The sequence below is a fragment of the Natator depressus genome, chromosome 15, assembly GCF_965152275.1.
Source record: "Natator depressus isolate rNatDep1 chromosome 15, rNatDep2.hap1, whole genome shotgun sequence".
In the NCBI taxonomy this organism is placed as follows: Eukaryota; Metazoa; Chordata; order Testudines; family Cheloniidae; genus Natator; species Natator depressus.
In genome coordinates, this window is record NC_134248.1 from 31250884 (window position 1) to 31278543 (window position 27660).

Here is a 27660-nt window from a genome sequence, read left to right on the forward strand (position 1 = left end):
CATCTACCTAATGCAACCTTCTTGGGAGCTGCAGCTTCCATTACATTTAATCATTTCCAACTGCAGCTTCAGACTGAGGGCAGCTTCTATGAAAGTTAATTACTTTCCCCTGCCTCTTGCATGGTAAAGGTGCCTGGTATAAAGTTATGGCTGCTAATCAAAGGAAACTTCTAAACACTGCTATATGGTACTCATTACGCACTCTCTCTTGGTGAGGGACATGCGCTAGTCGACATGATCATGCATGTTAATATGTTTCAGCAAAAATCCATGAACTCTCAGCCAAACGTTCATAGCTATGATTCATCTCTCATAGGACTTATGATTCAAAACAAAAAATCCCAATCAAACAAACAATCACTCAAGCTCAAAGTCTCTAGCAACTTGACTCCTTTTAGCCAGGAAGAGGTGGGACTCCTGGCTCGTCCCACTGAAATATTTACAAAGATCACTTAACATGGACAGGAAGAAACTAGTCTCATCAGGGCATTGCTTTGGGAGCCAGAGGTACATGAAAAACTCACACAGAATAGCAAGAAGGTAACAATGTGCCTAGGAGATGGGCTTGGAGCACAAGGGGTTTTTTAATTTTTTTTTAAAGCTTGATGTGGAAGAGAAAGCGGCTAATTAAATTCCTTTGCTGAACATACTTAGTTAATCTTTCACAGAGCTGATTGCATTTGGCTGCTGTCCAATACCAAGAAGATAGGATTGTGTTCAATGAGAAGTAAAAGCAAAGCATTGATTTAGGAGGATCCATATAGCTGACCAGCTGACAGTATCTGGGCTGTTTCAAACATTTAGAGAGGAGCGATAAGAGTGGCCAAGGTGGTACTCGCGAATTCGTAGCACATTAGGCTGTGTGTGTAACTTGCCTCTGCGATCTCCTTCAATGTTTAACGTGCAACGTGTCGGGAGGGTGTGCGCACAGAAAGCCTGCACTGCTCTGTCCCTACCGATACAGGGATTATTTAGTCAACGTCAAGCACCAAATGCATCAAAAATAAATAAAACCATTTGTTCCATCTGCACCGGCAGCCCGGAGGCCACATGCAGAGCTGGAGTGATTCTAAAACGTATGATCTGAAGCAAAATGTCCAGCCTGATTTCAAGCAAAGAGGCCTGACCAAGCGTCTGAACCTTGGCTGCACGTCTGAACTGAATTTCCAGCTCAGCTGGGCTCTGTGCTGATCGGTGCTAAACGTGCCAGCGGCCCCGGGCTTCCCCAAACACAGCACGCACTTCGCTGGGCAGACAGACAGCAAAGCGGGCTCCGGCGTCTGGAGCTTGCTTAGCAGACTCGTTTGTTCTCCAGGTTCCCGGGGCTCACTGAGCCAGTCCGGCATGGCAGAGGTGGGGAATGGGCGGGCGTCATTCCGCGTTGGACCCACTTGTGCCTTTAAGCCCCAGGGTGCAGAGGAAGCTGGTAAGAGCTGCATGCAGACAGCCATTCGCAGTGCATGATAACAGCAACTTTACTGAGCTTACACACTTACGAACAGTGCAACCGACTGTCATTCGCACCTGCCACTAGATGGCGGAGTGTACATACAGTGGCTGATCACTTGGCACAGGCCACACGTCCATTCACCACTCTCACCACTGGAGCGGGGCGCTGCACGCTGCCCCAGAGGCCGCTCTGCCTCCCGCCTGCACGCTGCCTGCTGGTGCTCGGTGCCCCTTGACGGGGCGCAGCTTCACCGGCCAGGGCGAAGGAAAGTGGGGCTGTGGCCCTATTTGCTCCCCACAGCCTTTCAGTTGCCTCATGCTGCTGCGGGTGCTAGACCTGAGTCTCCTGGAGCTCTGGGGAACCAAAAGGCTCGAAGCTATGCCTGCACTCCAGGGCAGGGGGCTCTCTCCCCGCCGCGGTACCCGAGCAGGGCTGGCGAGAGTCAGTCCCACAAAGTCTCCTGACCAGAACTCAGCCTAGAGTTCAGCAAACAAAGCAATAGCTGGGAGTTTGGAGGTCTGTGGCCAAGGGAGGCATGTGTAGAGCTGTGCATTGGCTCATGCAAACCAAACCTGCTCAGTCTCACACAGCCCTGCTCGATGTTTTATCCACCTCTGCCCGATGAAGAGCCGAGTCACCACTGCCAGGGTGCCAGGATGGCGGAGTGCATCATACCCGCAATGCAAAGCAGGAAACCATCCCCTGCAGCTCAGAAGCCGTGGCCTGCTAAGGGAGAGGCGGAGGAGTAATAATTCCTGCGGGATGAAATCCCCTTGCAGCTCTTTCCGTGGCCAGGAGGGGGCGAGAAAGCTCTGATCCTGCCGCACGGCTTCCACCACCCTCTCCCCTATGTGAGCGAAAGGTACCACGTGCCGGGTGCCACCAGGCTACTCCGACGGACAGACTCCTGCGGGGGTGGGACATTTGCATCTACCTCATCTATTTCCAGGGTGAATTTGCCCGAGTTGATTATGCCTGAGCAGCTCCCTCAGGGATCTCATTAGACAGGCAGTTAGTGAACCACAACATGAGGTTTTGCTTTTCCCACAAGAGCCTTGTGAGAGAGTGCCTCCCTCAGCAGGTCTCTTGTCTCCCAAGCCTGTTTCTTTCATTCCCTTAACCCCTCGGTGTCACAGAGTCTGAGGATAATGTACATGGTGCTTCCAGGTGACGCCCCAGGGACAGATCCTGATACAGCCGGTTCCAAGAATCGATTCTCCTTCCTCAGTGCAAGCGTCTCTTCCTACAGTTACCTTGGTGCTGTCTTTCTGCTTTGCCATTGATCAGCTGGATCTGGTGTTGTCTTGCCTGGCTTTTACTACCTGCTCTAGTTTCTCTTCACTGGTACCAGCAGGCTCACAGGGTAAGGAGCTGGGTGTGATTTTATGGCTGTGCCACTCCAAATATTAATTCTTTTATTACAGCCCTGTGAACTAGGGGATTTGTATCCTCATGCTGTTGGAAGGCTCCCTCTGTAGGTGGGCGACAGCTGGATTCAGTACAAACGTCCCAGTGTCACACCATTCTCATGCCATTTTCTGTAGAGATGGAAGAGTGCAAATTTTTTTTTGGCATGCCACAGATCTCAGCTATGCACTGACCTTTGTGTTCAAGGTCAATGTTTGGCCTGGGCGCTGATGGGTGGTCAATCGCAGGACTGGAAACAGGAGAGATTGGAAATCTGACCATGTGGGAATTCCAGCCCAAAACAAGTCAGACAAACTCATGCAAGTTTCTGAACACTCCGTCTCCCAGGTGAATTCATTCCTGAACTTGTCAGGCTGTGCGTGTCCTCTTACTTGTCTAGAGCACTTTGCTGGGAAAGTCTTAACAGAAAAACAGTTTCACCCCAAGAAGATATTTCAAGTTTGTTGCTAAACCATATTTATTTTGATTGATAATAAGCACCAGTTCAATTGCTCTGGGAGATTTTACAAGAAATTGAAACCTCACGGTATCAAATACAAATCAACAGCATGCACTATCATACGGCACACTTGTTAACACCTCCTGCACAGTGACAAACATGGCAGTCCATTCCCATTGCTGTGTGATGGTCTTTACACTGGTGACTCCCATGCATTGTGTCCAGATGCCATAATGTGCACTCCAAAGCCCATAAAAATCTTTAGAGAAAGTCCTTGCAGAAGCACTCTAGACCTGTTAGACCTTCCCCCTCTATCTTCCTTTTTCATTTACTTTAGAGAGAGGAACCGTGATTCCTTCTTAGGGGAGGATTGATTTAGACATGCAGTTTTTGCCACAGACTTCACAAGTGACTGTAATAAGGTCACAGAGAAAAAGAGTTTCCCCCTCAGCTTACAGTAACACGCTATGAGCTCATAGCTATGAGTCCCAGGCAGACTGTGAAGAGCTACAAAAGGATCTCACAGAACTGGGTGACTGGGCAACAAAATGGCAGATGAAATTTAATGTTGACAAATGCAAAGTAATGCACATTGGAAAACAATCCCAACTATACATATACAATGATGGGGTCTAAATTAGCTGTTACCACTCAAGACAGAGATCTTGGAGTCATTGTGGATAGTTCTCTGAACACATCCACTCAATATGCAGCAGCAGTCAAAAAAAGCGAACAGAATGTTGGGAATCAGTAAGAAAGGGATAGATAATAAGACAGAAAATCTCATGTTGCCTCTATATAAATCCATGGTTCGCCCACATCTTGAATACTGCGTGCAGATGTGGTCGCCCCATCTCAAAAAAGATATATTGGAATTGGAAAAGATTCAGAAAAGGGCAACAAATATTAGGGGTATGGAACAACTTCTGTATGAGGAGAGATTAATAATACTGGGACTTTTCAGCTTGGAAAAGAGGCGACTAAGGGGGGATATGTTAGAGGTCTATAAAATCATGACTGGTGTGGAGAAAGTAAATAAGGAAGTGTTATTTACTCCTTCTCGTAACACAAGAACTAGGGGACACCAAATTAAATTAATAGGTAGCAGGTTTAAAAACAAACACGAGAAAGTATTTTTTCCACGCAACACACTGTCAACCTCTGGAACTCCTTGCCAGAGGGTGTTGTGAAGGCCAATACTATAATGAGGTTCAAAAAGGGAGCTAGATAGATTCATGGAGAATAGGTCCATCGATGGCTATTAGCCAGGATGGGCAGGAATGGTGTCCCTGGGACTCTGTTTGCCAGAAGCTGGGAATGGGTGACTGGGGATGGATCACTTGATGATAACCTGTCTGTTCGTTCCCTTTGGGGCACCTGCCATTGGCCACTGTCAGAGGACAGAATCTTGGGCTTGATGGATCTTCGGTCTCACCCAGTATGGCCGCTCTTATGTTCTTATGTAGAATTACATCCACTTTGTCTATGTGCTCAAGCGTTCCATGTTCGCACCCATAAGAAAATCTCTCAAATGCAAAGGGCCACGAAGGGAGCCTCCTGCTGCTCCAGCCAGACCCTAATGGCACTTGCTAGCTTTCGCTATGTTTGTGTGCAGTTAAAGGACCTGCAGCAGTGCTGAGCACACACCAGCCCAGCCAGAATCCAGGAAGGGTACGGGTGCACAGAACCTGTGCAATTCAGCTCCTAAAGGGTTGGGCCCTGTCTCTGTGGTGAAAGGGGGGCGAATTGCAGCTGAGACCTCTCTGGAGGAAGCTGGGATGTATGGGACTTTTACCATGCATATACATTTTAGCTAATAAAACATGGCGGTGGGGTAGGGACATCAAATATCAACGGTTCTTTGTCAAAATTAAATCTATAGGGTGAAGTGAATACAGCAGCTGGAGGATATACATTACTTCATGAGAATATTCTTTCAGAGTGAAACATTGAGAATATACTGTGAATTGTCAGAATAATAGAAATATAACAAGGTCAAAATATTAGCCCATAAAATCATAATCAACCTTAATCCAGCAAAGCCACTTGGAAAGGAGATTGTTTTGTCAAAGGCTTTTCATGGCCCAATGGCTTTGTAGCACAAGGATGCTTGGATCAAGTCCTTTCTGATGAACATTTATTACACTGAAGAAATGTCACATTCATTTTATGCCGGGAAACTTCATAAACTTTCACCAATAATTTAAAGACTTTTCATCCCGTAACTTGTCTGAGAAATTATTTAAAATGTAAAGCGTGGGCAGAGGCTGAACACCTCATTGCGGGTTGTTCCAAGGCCCGAGGAGCAGGGATTCCCGGCAACTGGGCTATCTTGAGGTGCCATATTCACTAAGGGGAGCATGATAGTCTCTACCTGCTGCATGGAGGCCGAGCAACACGTCAGTAGATTAGGGCAGGGCTGCAGGGCTGCTGGAAAGAATCACGAGAAGGGGTCGAACGCTGGTTGTTACGGCCCCGCCGGGTATTCCGGTGTTCCAGAGCCCGCGTTTCTGAGGTGAGAAGTACGCAAGAATGAGAGTCTACATTTGATTGCTACGTACACAGAGCGTCACTCACATGTGCTCAGAGCACCCTTCCACCATGTGCACAGTACAGGCCCAGAGGCAAATTTCAGACGATTCATCCCTTTCGCCAAGCAGCCGCCCTCAGTACGAATACGCCCCAGCACGTTGGCTAGAACCTCAGTCCTCGGTACTCCCTCTCCCAGCTGGAACTTCTAATGATTCTTCACCATTCAGTGCCCACAAAAATCCCCAGAAACTTCCCTGCCCTCCCTCCTATACCCTGGCAGCTTCACCTCTCAGCCTTCAGGGCAAGCGGGACCAAGCATCACAAGAACTGACCGTTCGGCCTAAATTCACCTCTTAGAGAAGAAGGGGAAGAAAGAAAAGCAGCCAGAGTAACACAAACAATCTAGAACTGTGCTGAGTTGCAACCTCTGTTTTTGTTGTTTAACAACCAGTCGTTTCAGTGCTGCTGGGTATGTCCCCCTCTCTCAGCTCTCACTTGGCAAGTATGGACAATAATGCACATTAGATGGGCTTTTGGGCGGGAGGGGGAAAGAGACACCCCACATGCACACACAGAGTGTGGCATAGAGCAAAGTTCTATGTTAACAAAATTGCAATAAAAAGCAGCAGGGCCTTGCTGCATGAGGAATATGGTTGCAAAACTGCATGTAAACGTGAGATGCACAGACGTGGCATGCGCTTGAGGGGTAGGTTTCAGTCAATGTTAACCTTGTGGTTCACAGGCCAGGAGGCTCTGAGGGAGGAAATGTCTACCCATGCCAAGACCTGGGGATTTTTTGTTCCTCTGCGCATACCACTACAGTGCAGAGCTGGGCTGCTGGAACAATTTGTACAGTGGGGGTGCTGAGAGCCACTGAACCAAACTGTAAACCCTGTATATGATGGAAACCACATCAAGCCAGGGTGCAGCCTCACCCCCAGCACCCCTCTGGTGCAGAGAGCAGCTAAGTTAGACAAGGTTTCCTTTGCAAATTCATTAGTAGGTAGGCATTCAGTGACTAAATATAAGGGAGAGGATATGTAGCAACTCAGAATTGTGGGAGAAACCATAGGAAGCCCCAAACCCTCAGCACTTGTGCTCAGATTTATTGCAACCCAGCTGACTGATTCTGTAAAAGAATTACACAATGCAACACTAAGCACTAGCTCCCGAATCACAAAGGTGTGACATTCACCTCTGTGCAGAAGGACTTGTTGCACTGAAGTGTCACATGGGCCAGGCACAGCCCTTTGGCCCAGAAGTGGATTTCACCCCAAATCTTTGCTCTATTAGTGTCTGCTCCTTCATAGCATCTGTTTGGAGCCAGTTCTCGGTCTCCCTCTGCAAGGGTTAATGTTCTGTAGTGGAGGGAATCTTTTTCTCTTTCCGTTGAGTTTTTTGCCCTTACATCATGGCTGTGTTATGAGGCCTGGCAGGGGTCCGTGTTTCAGCACCAAAGCTCTTTGCTTCAAGCACTGTGTAATTTTTGGCAGCAGGGGAAGAGAACCTCATTCAAGGAATTTCAGACCGATCAATGCAGTACAAACACAAAACCTCCCTCCCCCCGGCTGCAGGCCCAGCAGGAGCAAGCGCTGGAGCTGAGCTCTTAGCCCCATCCATGGGAACTGAGGGATCAGAGCAGAATCGAATGTAACCTTTCCCCAAGCCAGCACAGCGTGGTCAGGAACCAGGGCACTGCCACGGGGAGTGCAGGTTTGTCAAACCTCGGGGGAGTCTCTGGCCTGCAATGGACTGAGCTCTTAACCGGGCTGGAGGGGCACAGCCCGTGAATCTACATGTGTACGTGTGCCACACTCAGCACAAAGGGGGCCCGGTGCTAAATGGGGCCATCGGGAGCTGCTCCCGGGTCAATAGCAAGGAGGATAACGCCCAGAGAGGACCCTGAACATGGCATTGGGGGTTGGGGCTTGGGGTTTGCAGGCCAGTCAGGGAAGGGCCTACGGAGAGCGAGTTCTGTGAAATGTGAACGGGGCTACCTCTGGGGTTTGCTTCGCCTGGCACTTGGGCGCAGTCATGCTGGGAACACCTGAGCTGAGCTGCGTGGAGCAGAATCACACCCTCACAGCATCTGGGAGCTGACTTGGACACAGCCCTCAAACGCCAAGGGAAGTTCAGCCCGTCCCCCCAAGAGTCCCCTGCCTCCCTCGTGACACTGCGAGAACTGTTCCGGGCTCGCCAGGAGCTCAGCCCGTGATGGAGCCGGGAGCCCAGCCTGCATCGGGATGAAGAACACCACGCTGCTCAGCATCAGCCCAGAGCTAGTGTTTGAGCGCACGGGGCTCTCGGCTGGGCTGCCAGGCCACCTCTTCCCCGTGACGTCATTAAAACCGACAAAGGCTTCAGGCTACCCAGGTGGGTGGCGCTGGGGCCACCACTTCCACTCCTTGCTCTGCAGCCACTCTATTACCAGGGCACCAAGTGAGGCTGGAGGAGCTGGGACAAGGAGCGGGGAAGCAAACTCAGGAGCGGTCTGGGGTCATGTCTGCATGAGATTACCAGGGGGGCAATATGAAACCGCAGCGGAGCACGACTGGGGAACCGGACGTATCCTACTTGGTAGGCATGCGCTACCAGGACCTGGCCTCTGCAGTGAACTCACTTGAGAGAGCAAAAAGCAGGAAGCTATGTATGCTGTTCCCCAGTGTGAAGATGGACTGGCCGGAGGGGACCCAGAGGACACATTCTTTGGGAGGAAGACAAGGACAAATCATACCGTGAATTGTTAAGATTCAAAGCTGGGAATCAGGAGTCAGGACTCAGTGTCCAGCTCTGCTAGTGAGTGACCCTGGGTAAATCACTTCACAGCTCTGTAGCTGCCCTGCAGCACTCAGTGAGGCTTAATTGCTGGCTTCCCTTACAGAGAGGGGTGATGAATATGTGCCAAGTGCTTTGAAAGCCTCAGCTGGAAGATGGGATGGAAATAAAAAGGTGCGTGAGTATTAGCATTCTTACAGCGTTGGCACAGTTGCCGCAAAGCAGATTCTGGGGTGCTCCTGAGACAGCAGCTGGGGCCGAATGGGGCTTGTCTGCCTGCAAGACACGCCATCGGACCTATTCAGAGACTCCAGACCGCCGGCGGCCGAACAGCGCTTACAGCTCAGAGGCCAAACAGGACGGATGCCGGGACGGGAGTGTGCAAGGTTGGGACACTGAGTGGGTCAGAGGAAGATGGGCTGGATGAAATGCCAGCCCCTGTGGGGTTCCGCACACTGCAGTGTCTGGGGGAATCCTCCGTGACTGGATCTTGCTGCTCTCCCCCGTCAGCTGGCACATGTTATACAAGAACTATCAAAACCTGGCATTAGGCCTGGTATTATATGTAATCTCCGTTAATCCCCTGAAAGAGAGAACAAACAGCTTGTCAATGAAATTCACAGATGATACTCAACTGGGAAGAGTTGCAAATACCAATGAGGACAAAGAAATAATCTAACAGGACCTGGAAAGATTAGGAAAATGGCAGCAAAATAACAAAGGGATTCATCTTGGAAACAATGCAGCTAGTACACCTGCGGGGAAGTAATTCCAAAATGATACTGACTGGGAGGGAGAAACATGGGGAGCCGTCATGATGGAAGAGGCATAGTGGGGACAGCAGCTAGGACCTGTCTTACACTTAATAATCAGGTTGCCATAGCTATGGCACTTAGGGGTGTGAAAATTCACACCCCTGAGCACTGTAGTCGTACCACCTAATCCCTGGTGCAGATATAGCTAAATGGACAGAAGGATTCTTCTGTCAGCCTAGCTACCACCAACCTGGAAGCACTGGGGAGCTGGATTACCTACCTGGAGAGAAGGGCTACTAGGATAATCGGAGGAACGGAAAACTTAACTTACGAGAGGAGATTCAAAGAGCCTGACTTGTTTAACCTAACCAAATGAAGACTGAAGGGCGATATGATTGTTCTCCATAAATACATGAGAGGGATAAATACCAGGGAGGGAGAGGAGTTATTTAAGTTAATCACCAAAGAATAAAATAAATAAATAAATAAATAAATAAAACAAAAACTGGCCATCAAGTTTAGGGTCTAAATTAGACGAAGGTTTCTAACCAGAGGATTGAAGCTCTAGAACGGCCTCCCAAGGGAAGCAAAAACCTGCACTGCCTTCAAGACCGAGATTGATACATTTATGGAGGGGATGGTATGATGGGGACTGCCTACGATGGTGTGTAGCCCATCTGCCAGCTCTAGCAGTGAATATCCCCACTGGCTGGAGATGGGACACTAGATGGGGAGGACGCTGAGGTACTACAGAGAATTATTTCCCAGGTGTCTGGCTGGTCGGTCTTGCCCACATGCTCAGGGTACAACTGACCACTGTATTTGGGGTCAGGAAGGAATTTTCCCCTCAGGTCAGATTGGCAGAGACCCTAGAGGGGGCGGTTCACCTTCCTCTGCAGCATGGGACTGGGGTCACTTGCAAGTTTAAACTAGTGCAAATGGTGAATTCTCTGTATCTGGACATCTTTAAATCAAGATTTGAGGACATCAGTAACTCAGCCAGAGGTTGGGGTCTACTTCAAGAGTGGGTGGGTGAGGTGCTGTGGTCTGTGATGTGCAGGAGGTCAGACTAGGTGATCACGACGGTCCCTTCTGGCCTTAAAGTCTATCAATGGAAAAACCCTTTCTTTTGCTATGGGAATCATGTACACCATGGCACTACGGCAGCACAGCTGCAGAGTTGTCTCTGTGTGGCCACAGAGCCCATAGCATTGACATGGCCCAAGTGTGCGTCTACAGTGAACTAATGAAGTAAAGAGGATAGTGCCGTTTTGGACAGTCTCCAATGGGATATCACATCACAGAACAGGCCCACATTAGTCCCTCTCTCTGTGAGGTTCTGGTCTGCACAAAGCTAGAGTGCTGTGTTCCATTAGGGGCTTCTCAACATTAGGAAGAGGGAGTTTGGAGAAGAGCAATAACAATTATTAGGTCCTGGAAGCACTGAATTGATGAAGAATCTTAGTAAGCACGTACAGCTTATATGAGTTGTAACTGGAGGGGCAGGGAGGGTGGCTTGGTAACCATTTACTGCACAAACATTTGGAAGATGTAGGCTGCTAGGACAGAGAGAAATTGCTTAAGGAGGTACAGAGGGGTGTATCGAGGAATAAATTAAGCATTTAAAAATTTAATCCAACTCTACCAGGATGAATTTTCCTGGCACTGTGATATACCAGGTTGTGGAGTGATCTGCAAGGGGAAGCAATAAGATCTCCACTGTTTGTGATGTTTAGTGAAACCACAAAAAAACCTGGACTAATCACCTGAGAACGTACGCTTAAAGAACAATCCCATCCCAGGCTGCATTGCTAGATGACCTAGTACGTCTTCTCCAGCTCTGTGAAACCCGTTGTGAGTTTACATATTTCTTAAACAAAACAAAAAGTTAATTGGAATATGGGAAAATCATCAGCAGCAATTTCCTCTCCACACTTATTTGTAATAAAAATAGTCCATGGAAAAATAAAACAGAAAAAAACCCACATGGGACTAATATTAAATTACCCTGATTCTACCATATCTGAGCTGGAAATGGAATGTAATGAAATCTGGTCAAGCCATTATTGCTAAGAAGTTTGGCATTGTAACTTTAGGACATTTTACTCCTTCCAGCATGATAAGACTGAACTCTGTTGAGCCACGTTTTTCCCATTTAAACAAAGTAGATTATATTTCCTACAAAGTTTGAGTCTTGGAAAAGAGACGTGTTCTGAGCTCTAGGGGAGGAAACGTTGAATTCCATCTGAAACTATGAGAATACCACAGAAGAAAAAGGAGGAAGAACATGAAGTCAAACTGGAAATAATTCCTAAAGCCTTTCTTCCCTTTAGGAAAACAAGTTCCTTACCCCAGGCCACAATCACCATGCCTCAAATCTGTGGTTCTAAACAGATTCTACTGATGGAGAGTAATCCACCCCTAGTGCAGATCACCAATACAAAATGCCTATGCCCCAAGTAAGACCTCAGACTAAGTGGAACTGAGGTGGGCCTATGAGGGTGCCAGCCCTCTGCACAGGAGTGCATTTCATCGTGAGAGCAGAAGCCTCTTTGTCTGTGGCAGCAATTGGAATATTGTGCAGATAATGACGAGAAGAGCGCTCGCTTGTGAGAGAAATCAGAGTCTGGGGCTAGGGTATGTTCTCACCAAAGCCCTTGGATTCACTAAAGCCTTCTGGCTTTCTCTCCAGAGCATCTTTGTTGTCCATTCTCCATTGTCCAGCCTGTGATCATCTCTCCAGGCTATATCACCCATAATTCATCACAATTTCCACTCTTATTGAGCTGCCACAGTGCATCTTGGGAGTCCCTGGCCACAGTGCATCATGGGAGATGTAGTCCATTCAGGGAGCCTGGTCCATAGAGGCAAATGGAGACATGAAGTGTTTGAGTGGCAACTTCCATGCAGCAGCATTTCTACATCAGAATTTTACAGGTGGTGTGTGTTTAGTTTAATGGAAAGTCAAATTTTTCAGCAAAATACAAACTTTTTGCAAATAAAAAATAGTTTAGTTGAAAATTCCATTTTGTGTTGAAAAGCAGCTTAGAGAAAAAATTTCAGCCAGCCCACGCAGAGATCCATTTCTGTGTTTCTGTCCCCTTTCACACAGCTGGAGGGAGACAGGGTGCTTTCTCACTGGCCACCACAGGAAATGCACCTAGACTCCCACCCCAGAGTTAGAGTTGCAAACACAAGAGAGGAGGAAAGCAAAGCAGGAACTTTACTGCTCGTTTGGTAAAAGGTCACTGCAAAGCAGTGCTGAGAAGACCCCGCAGTACTCCCACTTGGTACAGCCTTCGATGGAATCAGCTCAGTGATGATGATTCACTGGAACTATTATAAGAAAGTTCTTATTTTAGAAGGAGAAGTGGAAATTCAAATGTAATTCATGTTGACAAAAACAAATCAGAGAGTGTAGCTTTAAATAACATATGGCAACACAGAACCCCCCTTTTCAGCATTTTTACACAGCTGCATGGAAGGAACTGACACTTTCCATTCCTGCACCATGGTGCACAGTGTACAGGGAACCACACACGCAGTGGGTTACCTGGTCCATCCCCCTGCATCATGGTCGGGTTCATCCTAAGCCAGCTCCAAATGTCTAGTTCTGCCTCAGGATGTTTCCAGCGACGGGGATGCCATCACTTTCCATGGCAGCAGTTTCCACTCCCTGAACCACTGTCGCTAGCGTTATAGGGTCTGCTCCTCTCTAACTTGGGCCCTTGCAACGTCACTATTTCCAGGTGGGGTTACTCTGCGCTGGCACCAGCATAAGTGAGAGCTGGAACAGGCCCCTCAGATGTTCTCTAATATTTACCCTGCTCTGGGCCATGCCATGTCAACATGCCAAAGAGGGACAGGACTCCTTTGATGATCATCGTCTGTCCTGGTGCCAGCATTTAGCTACCGCAGGGGCAGGAGCCATGTCCAGTTTCCAGGCTCCTCCGTTGAATAGGTAGAAGGGCAAATTGTGGGGTCAGGAAGCCCGCAGGTTGGGGGGGTTTGCTTTCTCAGCACTCAGGGTGCTGGATAGGGAAGGACTGCCTCTGAAAGCCTGTATTGCTCAGTCAGAAGGGCCTTGTTGTCAGAGAGGTTAGACATGCCCAGGAGGAAACCCACCGCTGCGTGTTCTTTTTGGAACAGAGGATCCAAAGGGACCAAGATTCCAAACAAGAAAAAAAAAAAAGCCAGTGTCTCCTGGGGAAAAAAAAACTAATCACAGACGGGACTCAGCCACTGACCCCAGCTGGGGCTCCCTTCAGCCACAGCCTTTACTGCAAGAAGGGGGCGGGGAATTGAGGTAGGTTTTATCAAGAGAACCACATGTTTTCTTTGGGCTAGATTGTACCTTCTTGGGTAAGCGGAGGTGCCTCGACGGGGGGAGCCCCTGCAGCCACTGTACATCAGAGACACCCCTGTGAGCCAGTTCTTCCCCCCCCCATTTCTCTCTTACCCAAGGGGGTGGGAAGTTGTAATGCTGCTGGCCCTCTACCAGAAGCAAATTACAATGCACCCTGCACCAGCTGAGTTTACTCTTGTGTGTCCATCCCAAGGTCTGCATAGCCATGCAGGGGCATAAGGGATCAGGGGTGTTCTTACTCCCCTGCACCGGTGTGTAGCCCTGTCTCAAGAGGACAAGGCTTTTCCCCACGCTATGGTCAGGGCAGGATGCTATTGTGCGGGAGGTTAGACTGGACAATATCATCAGGTTGCAGAAAAATGCAAAGGAAACGTGGAATGAGTCTGTTATAAGCTTTAACTTGAGTGCTGAAGTGCAGAGAGATACATGTCCAAGCTCGCTGCCTTATCGTCGTGTGGCTAATAAAACAAGTCTGGGCAGCGCTAGCAAGCAGGAGTCTAATTAAAGTCAATAGTAACTCAGAGTGGTGGATGCTAGGAACAGGCTTGTGGAGGATAGAAATGGTACAAGTGATGTGCCAGAGGCTACAAAGGAGTGGGTGCCGCACTGACTGGCAGGACAGACAAGTAACCCCTCGCCACCCAGGCCAGTTCTCAGAAGGACACGTGGTTTTCCATTGCACACGGAATCTATTATCGTCTCCTCATTTAACAGAAATGGCTAAATAGGCTCTGCAGGAGTGTTTACTTGATTTTACGTCTGGAATATAAATAAAAGATGGAGCGTGCGATTCCTTTGGAGAGCAGGGAACAAAGTGCCTTTCCTCTAACTTATTTTAGCAGTTCTCAGTAAGATGATTTCCAGTTCATTGGGTTATCGGAAACACTACTCATTTTCACGCTGAAGAGGCGATTTCAATGCCCAGCACAGTGCACTCTCTGCTTGGGATTCTGTGTTAGTTTTTTGATATCCACTAATTTCTCCATGCTGAGGCGAATTTGTCACACGCTCGGGTCTGTTTGATTTCATTAAACAGAATATTTAAGCATAAAAATTGTTTAATCGCCTTGTGTCATTATGAGATGAATTTCATTTTGCATATATTTGCATATTTCATCAGCATTAAGGCTGCTGATATGCAAATGAGAGACAGGTTGCGGCTGAGGTGTTTATTGTAATAGCTTCAGGCTGTTCCACTTGAAAGCTTCCTAGGTGGCGAGGAAGAAGGGGATGCAGGAGGAGTCGGGGTTTCGCAGAAATAGTTAAATATGTAAAAACATCCATTTGTTGCTACTTTCCCCACTAATAGCTCTGCAAAACAGCCTGTTTGGAGAGTATATTGTGTCTTTCATCCCCTCAAGTATTTAGGAACATCCAGATAGGAAAGCTGGGAGCTCGCTCAGCTCCCCATATGTAATGCTGTATGTTAAGCCTATAGCTACAAGAGCAGCCCCCAGGACTGGCTTGAATGCCAGCAAAGAGAAATGGAACATTTGACAGACCAGCCACCACTAAGAGTTATGTCACAGGAACTGTGCTCAGAAGGTGTACGAAAGTCTGTTTCTAAATACCAAGACTAGGATTTGCAGAAGTGCCTGTCTGGGATTTTGGCTTGCAGATCCCATAGAATGTAGGCAGGGGTGGTCACCTACCCTTTTAGAGCCCCAACCCAAACCCAACAATTAAATCCACTCATCAGAAAAGCTAATGAGGTGGCTGAATTATACTTGTTCCCCAATTATCGTAGGCTGAATAAATTCAGCACCAGTGTGGCATTGGAATGGATTCGAAACTTCTAGTGCACTCAAGCAAAATATTAGCCACTGCTTAACTTTTATTTCCTGATCAATATGAAGGTTCCCATCTCCTTGTCACTGTCAGCTCTTCGGAGTGTGAGACTTCAGAGATTTTATAGGGCCTTGCATCCCAGCTTTGCATTTTACTTTCTTAAAAAAATATTCTTTGCTTATTGTTTATGGAGAAAACACACCCTGTGATTTTAATCTTTTATGCAACCTGGTTCTTTAAGAACATATTTAAAGCCTTGGAGTTTGGGTTGGTGTGTGGGGTTTATTGGTTTTGTTTTCTAAAGAGCTAGTTCCATAGTGGCTGCTATGTTAAATCCATAAGGAGTGATTAGCTACTTTGACTTGTGTGTCGCAATTAAAACAAAATTAAGTAGTGAATAGGCACAGACATCCATTCTGAGCGGGGAACACTCCTTTCTGCCGACTCTGCACAGAGCGTACAATACATAGACACAATGTGAACTCTGCCTAGGGGCTACGGACAATGGCCGAACAGCACAAAAAGAAGAGGCGCTTATGGGAATTAAAAAAAAAAAAAACTTTTGGCATTAACGTTTAAGCACAATGGATTTTTTCCAGGGCAAATTAATCAAAACACAAAAATCATCATCTCTTCTGCAATGAAGACTCTCGAACAATCTCTTGGCTTCTATGTCCAGAGGTAAGTGCTGCCCATACCTTAGATTTTCTGTGGGTTTTTTTTAAAACACTAGCTCTGAATAACCATCCCAAAATGACTAATAAGGAAGGCAATAGTGCACAGTTGTGATGGAATGCAAATCACAGCTCTGTTCTGAGCTTTCCTCTAAATGCAGAGCAGGGAGAATGGGACCACCTTAAGTCCCTTTGAAAGGCTAGGACTTGAAGGTATGTATTTGTTTTAAAAATGTGGTGATTGCAGAGAAAAAGAGAAACCTGAGAGCTTATTCTTGAACAGTCAGACAGGGTCACTAAAACCAGACTAAATAGTCTGACTGCAGGGCAAAGCACTGGGGCTGTCTGAAAAATGATCCTCTGGATGGAGAGAACAACAAGGAAAAACAGGGAAGGAGGAATGGGTGGGAATGAAAAGCTACCAGAGACAGTCAAAATAGCAGGATCAGAGGTTATCATACACAGGGCTCAGTCTGCAGCCGCTCACTGTCTCTCTCGGGGAGGACTGCTCCAGGAGGCAGAAGGGAACATCAAATAAAGAGCTTTGCATTTTAGGCATTTTTTTAAAATAGAGATTTATTAGCAGTGGAAGGTAAAAGCGGGTGTCCTCCTCACATTGCCTGCACCACACAGGCAGAGGGGCTCAAGCACCATCAGCCATAGTTCATCAGCTGATACTGTGTATGCTCAGCATATCCAAACAGCAGTCGGTGTAGGCAAACACAGAGGGGTATAGCAATTAGTGTGAATGGCCCTGAGCTTTTGAGTGAATCTTATACAGACTAAGAACCAGTCTCATGCCCCACAAAGACAGGAGGAATATTACACAAGGCAGGCCTGTGTAACTAGCTTCCATGGCTCAGAATGAGAGAAGCTTGGTTGGGAGGTGACACCAACTTCACTTACTACTGGTTTGTCCCTACACTTCCCCCTCGCTACTTGGTTATTTAACATAAGAATGGCCAGACTGGGTCAGACTAAAGGTCCATCTAGCCCACTATCCTGTCTTCCAACAGTGACCAATGCCAGCTGCCCCAAAGGGAATGAACAGAACAGGGAATCATCAAGTGATCCATCCCCTGTTGCCCATTCCCAGCTTCTGGCAAACAGAGGCTAGGGACACCATCCCTGCCCATCCTGGTTAATATCCATTGATGGACTTATCTGCCATGAATTTATCTAGTTCTTTTTTGAACACTGTTTTAGTCTTGGCCTTCACAACATCCTCTGGCAAGGAGTTCCACTGACTAACTATGCGTTGTGTGAAAAAATACTTCCTTTTGGTTGTTTTAAACCTTCTGACTATTAATTTCATTTGGTGACCCCTAGTTCTTGTGTTATGAGAAGTAGATAACACTTTCTTATTTACTTTCTCCACACCAGTCATGATTTTATAGACCTCTGTCATATCCCCCCTTAGTCGTCTCTTTTCCAAGCTGAAAAGTACCAGTCTTATTAATCTCTCCTCATACGGCAGCTGTTCCATAGCCCTAGTCATTTTTCTTGCCCCTTTTCTAAACGTTTTCCAATTCCGATATCTTTTTTGAGACAGGGCAACCACATCTGCATGCAGTATTCAAGATGTGGGTGTACCATGGATTTATATAGAGGCAATATGATATTTTCTGTCTTGTTATCTATCCTTTTCTTAATGATTCCCAACATTCTGTTCGCTTTTTTGACTGCCACTGCTCATTGAGTGGATGTGTTCAGAGAACTATCCACCATGACTCCAAGAGCTCTCTCTTGAGTGGTAAAAGCTAATTTAGACCCCATCATTTTATATGTATAGCTGGGTTATGTTTTCCAATGTTCATTACTTGGTGTTTTTCAACATTGAATTTCATCTGCCATTTTGTTGCCCAGTTACCCAGTTTTGAGAGATCCTTTTGTAGCTCTTCAGTGTCTGCCTGGGACTTAATTATCTTGAGTAGTTTTGTATCTGCAAATTTTGCCACCTCACTGTTTACCCCTTTTTCCAGATCATTTATGAATATGTTAAATAGGACTGGTCCCAGTACAGACCCCTGGGGGACACCACTATTTACCTCTCTCCATTCTGAAAACTGACCATTTATTCCTACCCTTTGTTTCCTATCTTTTAAATCAGTTACCAGTCCATGAGAGGACCTTCCCTCTTATCCCATGACAGCTTACTTTGCTTAAGAGCCTGTGGTAAGGGACCTTGTCAAGGGCTTTCTGAAAATCTAAGTACACTTTTTCCACTGGATCCCCCTTGTCCACATGCTTGTTGACCCCCTCAAAGAATTCTAGTTGATTGGTGAGGCATGCTTTCCCTTTACAAAAGCCATGTTGATTCTTCCAACAAATTATGTTCTTCTCTGTGTCTGACAGTTTTTTTCTTTACCATAGTTTCAACCAGTTTGCCTGGTACTGAAGTCAGGCTTACCGGCCTGTAACTGCCAGGGTCACCTCTGGAGCCCTCTTTAAAAGTTGTCATCACATTGGCTATCCTCCTGTCATCTGGTACAGAAGCTGATTTAAATGATGGGTTACAGACTACAGTTAGTAGTCCTGCCATTTCACTTTTGAGTTCCTTCAGAACTCTTGGGTGAATCCCATCTGGTCCTGACTTATTACTGTTTAGTTTATCAATTTGTTCCAAAACCACCTCTAATGACATGTCAACCTGGGGCAGTTCCTCAGATTCATCATGTAAAAAGAACGGCTCAGGTTTGGGAATCTTCCTCACATCCTCAGTCATGAAGACAGATGCAAAGAATTCATTTAGTTTCTCCACAAGGGCCTTATCGTCCTTGAGTGCTCCTTTAGCATCTCGATCGTCCAGTGGCCCCACTGGTTGTTTAACAGGCTTCCTGCTTCTGATGTACTTACATATTTTTTTTGCTATTTCTTTCTGAGTCTTTAGCTAACTGCTCTTCAAATTCTTTTTTGGTCTTCCCAATTGTATTTTTACATTTCGTTTGCCAGTGTTTATGCTCCTTTCTATTTTCCTCACTAGGATTTAACATACACTTTTTAAAGGTTGCCTTTTTGCCTCTCACTGCTTCTTCTACTTTGTTGTTTAGCCACGTTGGCACTTTTTTTATTCTCTTACAATGTTTTTTAATTTGGGGTATACATTTAAGTTGAGCCTCTATTATGGTGTCTTTAGAAAGTTTCCATGCAGCTTGGAGGGATTTCACTTTTGGTGCTGCACCTTTTAATTTCTGTTTAACTAATCTCCACATTTTTGTGTTGTCCCCCTTTCTGAAATTAAATGCTAGTTTTCCACACCACTCAACTATATACCTCTCCGTCTCCCTTAGCTCCCCCCAGCTCAGCCATCCTGGTCTCTAAAATCTGTACATGGTCTCAGAGCCAGGAGCTCCTTGCACCGAATGCACACATACACCACCTGCCCATAGGACAGGTAATCATATATGCTGCATTGGGTGCAATAAACTGGATAGCCCCTAGGTTAGTGCTGCTTTTCCACAGATGTTTCTTTAGTCCCTGAGGTGATTTCTACTCTGTAATGGTCCTGTAAGCAAACAGTCCTCAAGGTACAGAGAATAATTAGCAAAAGTTCCACCTACTAGGAAAATCTGCAGATTATGCACTCTGTAAGCCACACTGCAGAGGAATACCAATTTTCAGAGAGCAGTTTGGCTAGACATCATCAGTCACCCTGCTGCTAGCACACCTGAAGGAAAAACACAGCCTCCCTATTCACCTACTACAGACTGCTTTCCAGCTGTAAAGGGAACCCACTTATCCTTACACCTGGGTCACCTGATCTAGTGTTAGACAGGGGATTCAGCCTATCAGGAGCCAAAGAGAAAGGATGAGTCCCGCCCCGTGCCCCCAGGAAGTATAAAACAGCAGCCAGCCTGTCTCAGTTGCTGCAGGGTTGTGGGGAGGAAGTTTTGTGCTTGGTGGAGAAGGGTCTTGCCTTCAAAAAGGGAAGGAACTGTCTAGTCACTCAATAGTAGCCAGCCTGTAGGCCTAAAGGGCTCTGCAATAGCATAGAGCAGCAATACACCTAGGGCCTGGATGTTAAGGCCCAGCCAGCTGCTTTGAGCAGCAGGAGCCTGTCCCTGGGTGCAGTCCCCTCCCTTCCCCCCTTGACATCACTGAGGAGTTTGTGGGATTGGGGATGAAGTGGCACTTAAGCAAAGGTGAAGTAGAGACAACAAGTGGGAAGTCTCAACTGCTTATTCCTGCTGCAACAGTAACTCTCGCATGACCTGTGATGGAGAGCTGAGCAGGGGCACAGCTAATTCTCCAGGTCCCTTTATCCCCTTAAAAAGGAAGGGTGCAACTTTTCCCTTTCAGTTTCTGGAAGGGTTCTGCCCGCACTGCTGCCCTGCGGAGTGGGGCTGGGAGAGTGTTAAAGGAACAGTTCCTTTTTTGCTCTTACCCCTGGACTACAATGCTTGCTCAGGGGGGAAGCCCAAGGAAATGTGACTGGCAGCACAGGAATAAATGGGGCAGAGAGGAGAGCTGTACAGTAATGGGAGCAGGGCTAGTGTTAAGTGAGAGTCATTTACACAAGGCATTAATTAAACACCTAGACAGTCAGAAACCTACCCTCCAGACCAAGCTGTTTAGGCTTTAGACAGGCCTTCACAGAAAGCACTGCAGCAAGGGGCCTGCTTTTCATCACTTTAATTTGTTGGCATGTTGAAATACTATGGGTCTGGGTGAAGGTGGGGACACCGGAAAGCAAAAGGAAGGAGCATGTCAGGTGAATTAGTAATGCAAATCTTAGAGCCTCTTCTGCAAGTTCCCCATGGGTGGAACAGGGTTTGCAACACAAGCACCAGAAACCTTGGCAGCCCCATAGTGGCAAATTTCACAGGAGTGAATTGTTCTTCATCTCTGCTGTGTAGGAAGCATAAGATTGCTTAATAAGTCAGCTAATCCATCCTCCGTCCTCATGCGCTTTCCCTAAGCTGCCCTAGATAGGTGGTCTAGTCCAGGATGACTCCGCCGGTGGTGATTATTCCTAAAGCATCCCTGCCTAGCCTGGCCTAGAATTCTTCCAGTGATTGCTATTCCATAACCTTCCTTGGCAGCTTCCTCGAGGGTCTTAACCATTCTTAGCTGTACAGTTTTCCTAATATGTAGTTTGCACTTTCCCAGCTGCAGGTGGAGACTTACTGCTGCTTCTCTCCTTGGTGACTAATGACAGCAATTGATCCTTGCCTACTTTATCAAATCCTCTCTCATATTTACAGCTCACCATAGCATCCCCACTCACTTATCTTTTCTCAGTCAGCACCTGCCTAGTGGTAAGTTGTTCCTTTTAGGTTTTATTTTCATGTAGAGCTCCTTTTCTACCCCTGCCCCCCCCTTGAACAAATCTATTTATTGTGGCACACATATGGGAAAACCCCAGCTGCATTTCAGAGCATGTGTGGGCTCTGGCAGGTACAGAAAGTTTTGCAAGACAAAGGGTGTCCCACAAACACTGATTGTGCCAGCGCCCTGGCAGCAGTAGCCAGTAGAGAGCTGTTGTCCTCTCACCAGGGAACAGAAAGTGGATACATATTCATATTTTAGTTGTTTTGAGAAATTTACAATTCAGCCAAATCCAAGAGACAGGCAGGCAACTAAATATACAGCAAGCCTCTTGCCAGATATTAGGCAAGAAAGAAACACACACACGTTGAATTCTTTTAAGTTACGACTTCACTTAATTACTGCTTTTTCCTCCACTCATAAACCACATATGGGATTCATAATAACATGAATCTGAGCTGGCCTGCCTAATGCACCAGAAAGAACAAAACAGTAAAAGTGAGCAAAGGAACTTATTACAGGCAAGATATCTTATCTTTATCTTGAATCCCCTTCCTTACCATTGGTTTCAGAGTAACAGCCGTGTTAGTCTGTATTCGCAAAAAGAAAAGGAGTACTTGTGGCACCTTAGAGACTAACCAATTTATTTGAGCGTAAGCTTTCGTGAGCTACAGCTTACTTCATCGGATGCATACTGTAGAAAGTATAGAAGATCTTTTTATACACACAAAGCATGATCAAATCCGCACAGACACACCCCTGGAACCCCGACCTGGGATATTCTATCTACTACCCAAGATCCATAAACCTGGAAATCCTGGGCACCCCATTATCTCAGGCATTGGCACCCTGACAGCAGGATTGTCTGGCTATGTAGACTCCCTCCTCTGGCCCTATGCTACCAGCACTCCCAGCTACCTTCGAGACACCACTGACTTCCTGAGGAAACTACAATCCATCGGTGATCTTCCTGATAACACCATCCTGGCCGCTATGGATGTAGAAGCCCTCTACACCAACATTCCACACAAAGATGGACTACAAGCCGTCAGGAACAGTGTTCCCGATAACGTCACGGCAAACCTGGTGGCTGAACTTTGTGACTTTGTCCTTACCCATAACTATTTTACATTTGCGGACAATGTATACCTTCAGATCAGCGGCACTGCTATGGGTACCCGCATGGCCCCACAGTATGCCAACATTTTTATGGCTGACTTAGAACAAAGCTTCCTCAGCTCTCGTCCCCTAACGCCCCTACTCTACTTGCACTATATTGATGACATCTTCATCATCTGGACCCATGGAAAAGAAGCCCTTGAGGAATTCCACCATGATTTCAACAATTTCTATCCCACCATCAACCTCAGCCTGGTCCAGTCCACACAAGAGATCCACTTCCTGGACACTACAGTGCTAATAAATGATGGTCACATAAACACCACCCTATACCGGAAACCTACTGACCGCTATTCCTACCTACATGCCTCCAGCTTTCACCCTGACCACACCACACGATCCATCGTCTACAGCCAAGCTCTGCGATACAACCGCATTTGCTCCAACCCCTCAGACAGAGACAAACGCCTACAAGATCTCTATCAAGCATTCTTACAACTACAATACCCACCTGCGGAAGTGAAGAAACAGATTGATAGAGCTAGAAGAGTTCCCAGAAGTCACCTACTTCAGGACAGGCCTAACAAAGAAAATAACAGAACGCCACGAGCCGTCACCTTCAGCCCCCAACTAAAACCCCTCCAACTCATTATTAAGGATCTACAACCTATCCTGAAGGATGACCCAACACTCTCACAAATCTTGGGAGACAGGCCAGTCCTTGCCTACAGACAGCCCCCAACCTGAAGCAAATACTCACCAACAACCACATACCACACAACAGAACCACTAACCCAGGAACCTATCCTTGCAACAAAGCCCGTTGCCAACTGTGCCCACATATCTATTCGGGGGACACCATCACAGGGCCTAATCACATCAGCCACACTATCAGAGGCTCGTTCACCTGCACATCCACCAATGTGATCTATGCCATCATGTGCCAGCAATGCCCCTCTGCCATGTACATTGGCCAAACTGGACAGTCTCTACGTAAAAGAATAAATGGACACAAATCAGATGTCAAGAATTATAACATTCATAAACCAGTCGGAGAACACTTCAATCTCTCTGGTCACGCGATTACAGACATGAAGGTAGCTATCTTACAACAAAAAAACTTCAAAACCAGACTCCAGCGAGAGACTGTTGAATTGGAATTCATTTGCAAATTGGATACAATTAACTTAGGCTTGAACAGAGACTGGAAGTGGCTAAGTCATTATGCAAGGTAACCTATTTCCCCTTGTTTTTTCCTACCCCCCCCCCCCCAGACGTTCTTGTTAAACCCTGGATTTGTGCTGGAAATGGCCCACCTTGATTATCGTACACATTGTAAGGCGAGTGATCACTTTAGATAAGCTATTACCAGCAGGAGAGTGGGATGGGGGGGGGGGAGAGAACCTTTTGTAGGGTAAACACCCATTTTTTCATGCTTTGTGTCTATAAAAAGATCTTCTATGCTTTCCACAGTATGCATCCGATGAAGTGAGCTGTAGCTCACGAAAGCTTATGCTCAAATAAATTGGTTAGTCTCTAAGGTGCCACAAGTACTCCTTTTCTTTTTCCTTACCATTATGGCTACGTTGTGATTTGGAAGCTTATAAATAAAAATATTCTACCTGGTGCTGTATGAAGAGCCATGTTCCTTTGTGCCCCTGCCCCATTTTCTGAATGAAACGCAGTTTGTATGAGCCACCTTGGAGATGCAATTTAATCTGATTCTTGGGTGCCACTCTAACCAATACAATGTAGCCTCATCCGTGTGCAGGGACCAGACAGAGGTGCAGCCTCCATTCCGAAGGCTAAACTGAAGCTACTGAATGGCCAGACAGGTGGTAAATATCCAGGGGCACTAAAAGGAAATTTGAGACCCTCTGGTTCAGAAAAATAAGTACAAATTACAATTGTATGAAATTGCCCTGAAACCGAAAGGTTTTAAACAGAATTACAATATTTTCTACTTTATCACTTGTTAGCCCACCAAAAGCTTTGCTATTTATTTTTTAAAGCAAACATAAGCAGAGAAGTGGGTTGGTTATTGTTAGAGCTGTGTAAAGATAATTTTTACTGTTGGCAAGACAAGAAAAACTAAAATAATTTTTAATGAGAAGGTGGGGAAAGAGGAGAACCCCCATTTTGTCCTCCCTTAATTTTTTTCATTACAAGTGAAGAGCTGCTGGGGATGGATAATTAATTTGAGTCACGAACAGTTCTTTCGGCCAAAATGGGTCAGATTCATGAGGAATCACCATTTGCTTGTGAGAATATTTCATCCAGGATCAGAGTAGGGCCCTCTGAAAATACTTTACCATATAATCATATACCATATAATGGCCTCCAGCCATCCTACTTTGTTCTGCAATTCCTCATATCTCACAGACTTAGCAGGGGCAGGACAGGTCAGTATTTGGATGTGAGACCTCCAAGGGACACTCATGTGTGGCAGCAGATAGCACTCAGTATATTTCACTGTTGCGGAAGTGCCCCAGAGCCTCAGTCAGGTGGAAGCCTGAAGGATCAGGGAAGGTAGGTGCTTTGCATGCGCAGTGTGTGATGTGGTCTCTGCCCTGTAGAGCTAACAGGCTAAAACAACCAACATACGCAGGGTGGATAAGAGGGAGACAAGATTGAGTCACGCCAGTGTGGTCATCGACGTGCTGCTGGAGATGTGTGTCGTCTCTTGGTGGAGATGTAAACTGGGCACCAGACCTCTTGGAATTATTAAATGTCCCATGGCACTCCCCAGTGCAGTGACTAACTTCCAACATGGATAATTCATGCTGCCCGCCTCACGCCCTCTGCAGCGTCATTTGGACGGGCAGGCCAGACTTTCAGCTAGGGTCGATCAGAGCTCCAGTGAAAGCAACGAGGCTGTGCTGACTCACCCTAGCTAAGGACCTGGCACTGCATTCTTCACCTCGCGTCCTGAGCTGTTTTCGAATGATGCTGTGTAGTGTATGCCAGCTGCGGCGTCCCACCCACAATTCTGTGCTGGATGGAGGGAGTCCTGGGCGTTCTTCGCCAATCAGTTTAAGTCTGTGGCGTGCCTTTCATAATCCCTCAGCATGAAGGGCTCTCTACCCATTTGTTCGTTAAAACTAACCTGGATCTGTATTTATGTATCATCTTTATTGTGCCTGTCATTCTTATCAGACTGCAGCCAGAGCCCATAGCTGAGCTATGGTGTACAACATCTCCGCTCTAGGAGCACCCCAAACTAGTGGCTCTCTGGTGTCTCCTCGCTGTGTGGGGACACACTGACTGCCTGATACTTTGGTTTTAAGTATTACTCTGGTGAGGTAGATGATTTGGGGGTAGAATGAGCCTTAGGTTCATCCCACCCCCCCGTGTTTTTGTAAATTCGTCCCCTGGAGCCTGTCTGCAGGTGTCACGTACAGAGCTCACTGGCCTTTCCTCCTCCCTCCTGTTCCACTTCATGCAGACTCCAGGCCACTCCTCTGGGAAGCCCCAGACATGGGTGGGATGTCAGGTCCTCTCTTTGGGATGGTGGCATCTGCTTTCACCCTTGTTTTAACTGCGAGGGGGTAGAATAGCACAGTGCTACTCATGGCTCTCGACTGGTCTCAGGAGTCTTCTGTGTACTCCTCACAGCATCTCCTGATCCTCTCTCCTGCCCCTGTCCTTGTGCTGTCACCTCTGCCTGTTGGCCTCCAGCAGCAGTTCCCCAGCCTTTGAACCCTCACATCAGGACACAGTGAAGACTTTTTTTTTTCAGATGTACCATAATCTGGGCAGAGGGGCATGAAAACCTGAGCATGAATCTGAGAATGGGGCCTGTGGCCTTCCATTGTAGCTGCTCAGTCCCATTGCAGCCTAAATTACATGGATACATAGGACTGGGAAGGGGATGTGTAGCCTGTCACCTGGCGTTGACCAGTCAAGGTAATGGAAATAGATTATGAATGAGGCCTTTCTCCTGTAGGTCACTGGTTCCATTTCCCCAGGTGATGGTCTGGAATAGCCTTTGGGGTCTTTCATCTCTAGACCACTGGTTTGTCTGGCCCCAGGACACAGGCATTTCTGGCTGTTGGGAATGAGATCGGGGTTCTGAAGCTAGGAATCTTATTTACAAGGCCTCAGATAAGATCTCCGCTGACAGTGAGTGAGCGCCTACAGAATCCCAGATAATACCCCGCCCAGCCCAGTCACAAAGGTTCTCGAGTCACCGATTGGAATGGTAGGATGGATCTCCTGCAGTGCGACCCTGGGAACGTGTGGATCTGGTACTTCTCTTGTGTGCGCTTTCCTACTCAGATCTGGGTGAAGATGTTTTGGCTGTGCTCAGCTTCCACACAACTACTGCCCTTTTGCCAGCTGCGATCCTGCATGTGGAGAGAGGGGCTGTTTGTCTGTGGTGGCGGTGAGCAGTTATCTGGGGATGTGACGCGGATTCCCCGTTTCCTGTCATTACCTCACTGTTACACTTTTTGTACCTCTTGTCCCACAGGGAATGCAGTTGTGTTCTCTGTAACTAGCCTGGACGGTCTCCAACTGAGCAGGAAAAGCAGCCAGTGCAAAGCTAGCCCTGCCACTGCATGGTAACCAGCCTGTCCAGGCCTTGCACTCGAATTTGAAATCTCGGGTGAAGTAAATGAAGTAATACGATCTCGCTAACGCCAAAGAATTAAAACACAATTAAAAGGGCTCTGGATAATGAAGGCTGAAGTGAAAACAGCCCATCAGAAATCAATGTTTATATTCCATCTCAGGATGATGGAATTCCTAAGGCACCCTATTGACAATATTGTTATTTAGCCAGGAAGCTGTGAAGGGAGGAATCCATGATGCATTTCATTCCACTCCATTGATTATTATGGGCTTTTATCTGGGCACACCAGAGGGTGCAGCACTCAAGGGCACTTGAATAGAGAGAGAATTTAATTTAAAACCCCCCAGACTATGCAGTATGTTATGTCTGACTAGCTACCTGCTAATGTTTGCCAAACATTATCTCATTAGGAGTTGTAAAGGAAATATAATTAATATTTTTATAGCAAGAAGGTGGCACTTGTTTCAATAGAGACACTGGAAGCTTTTCACAG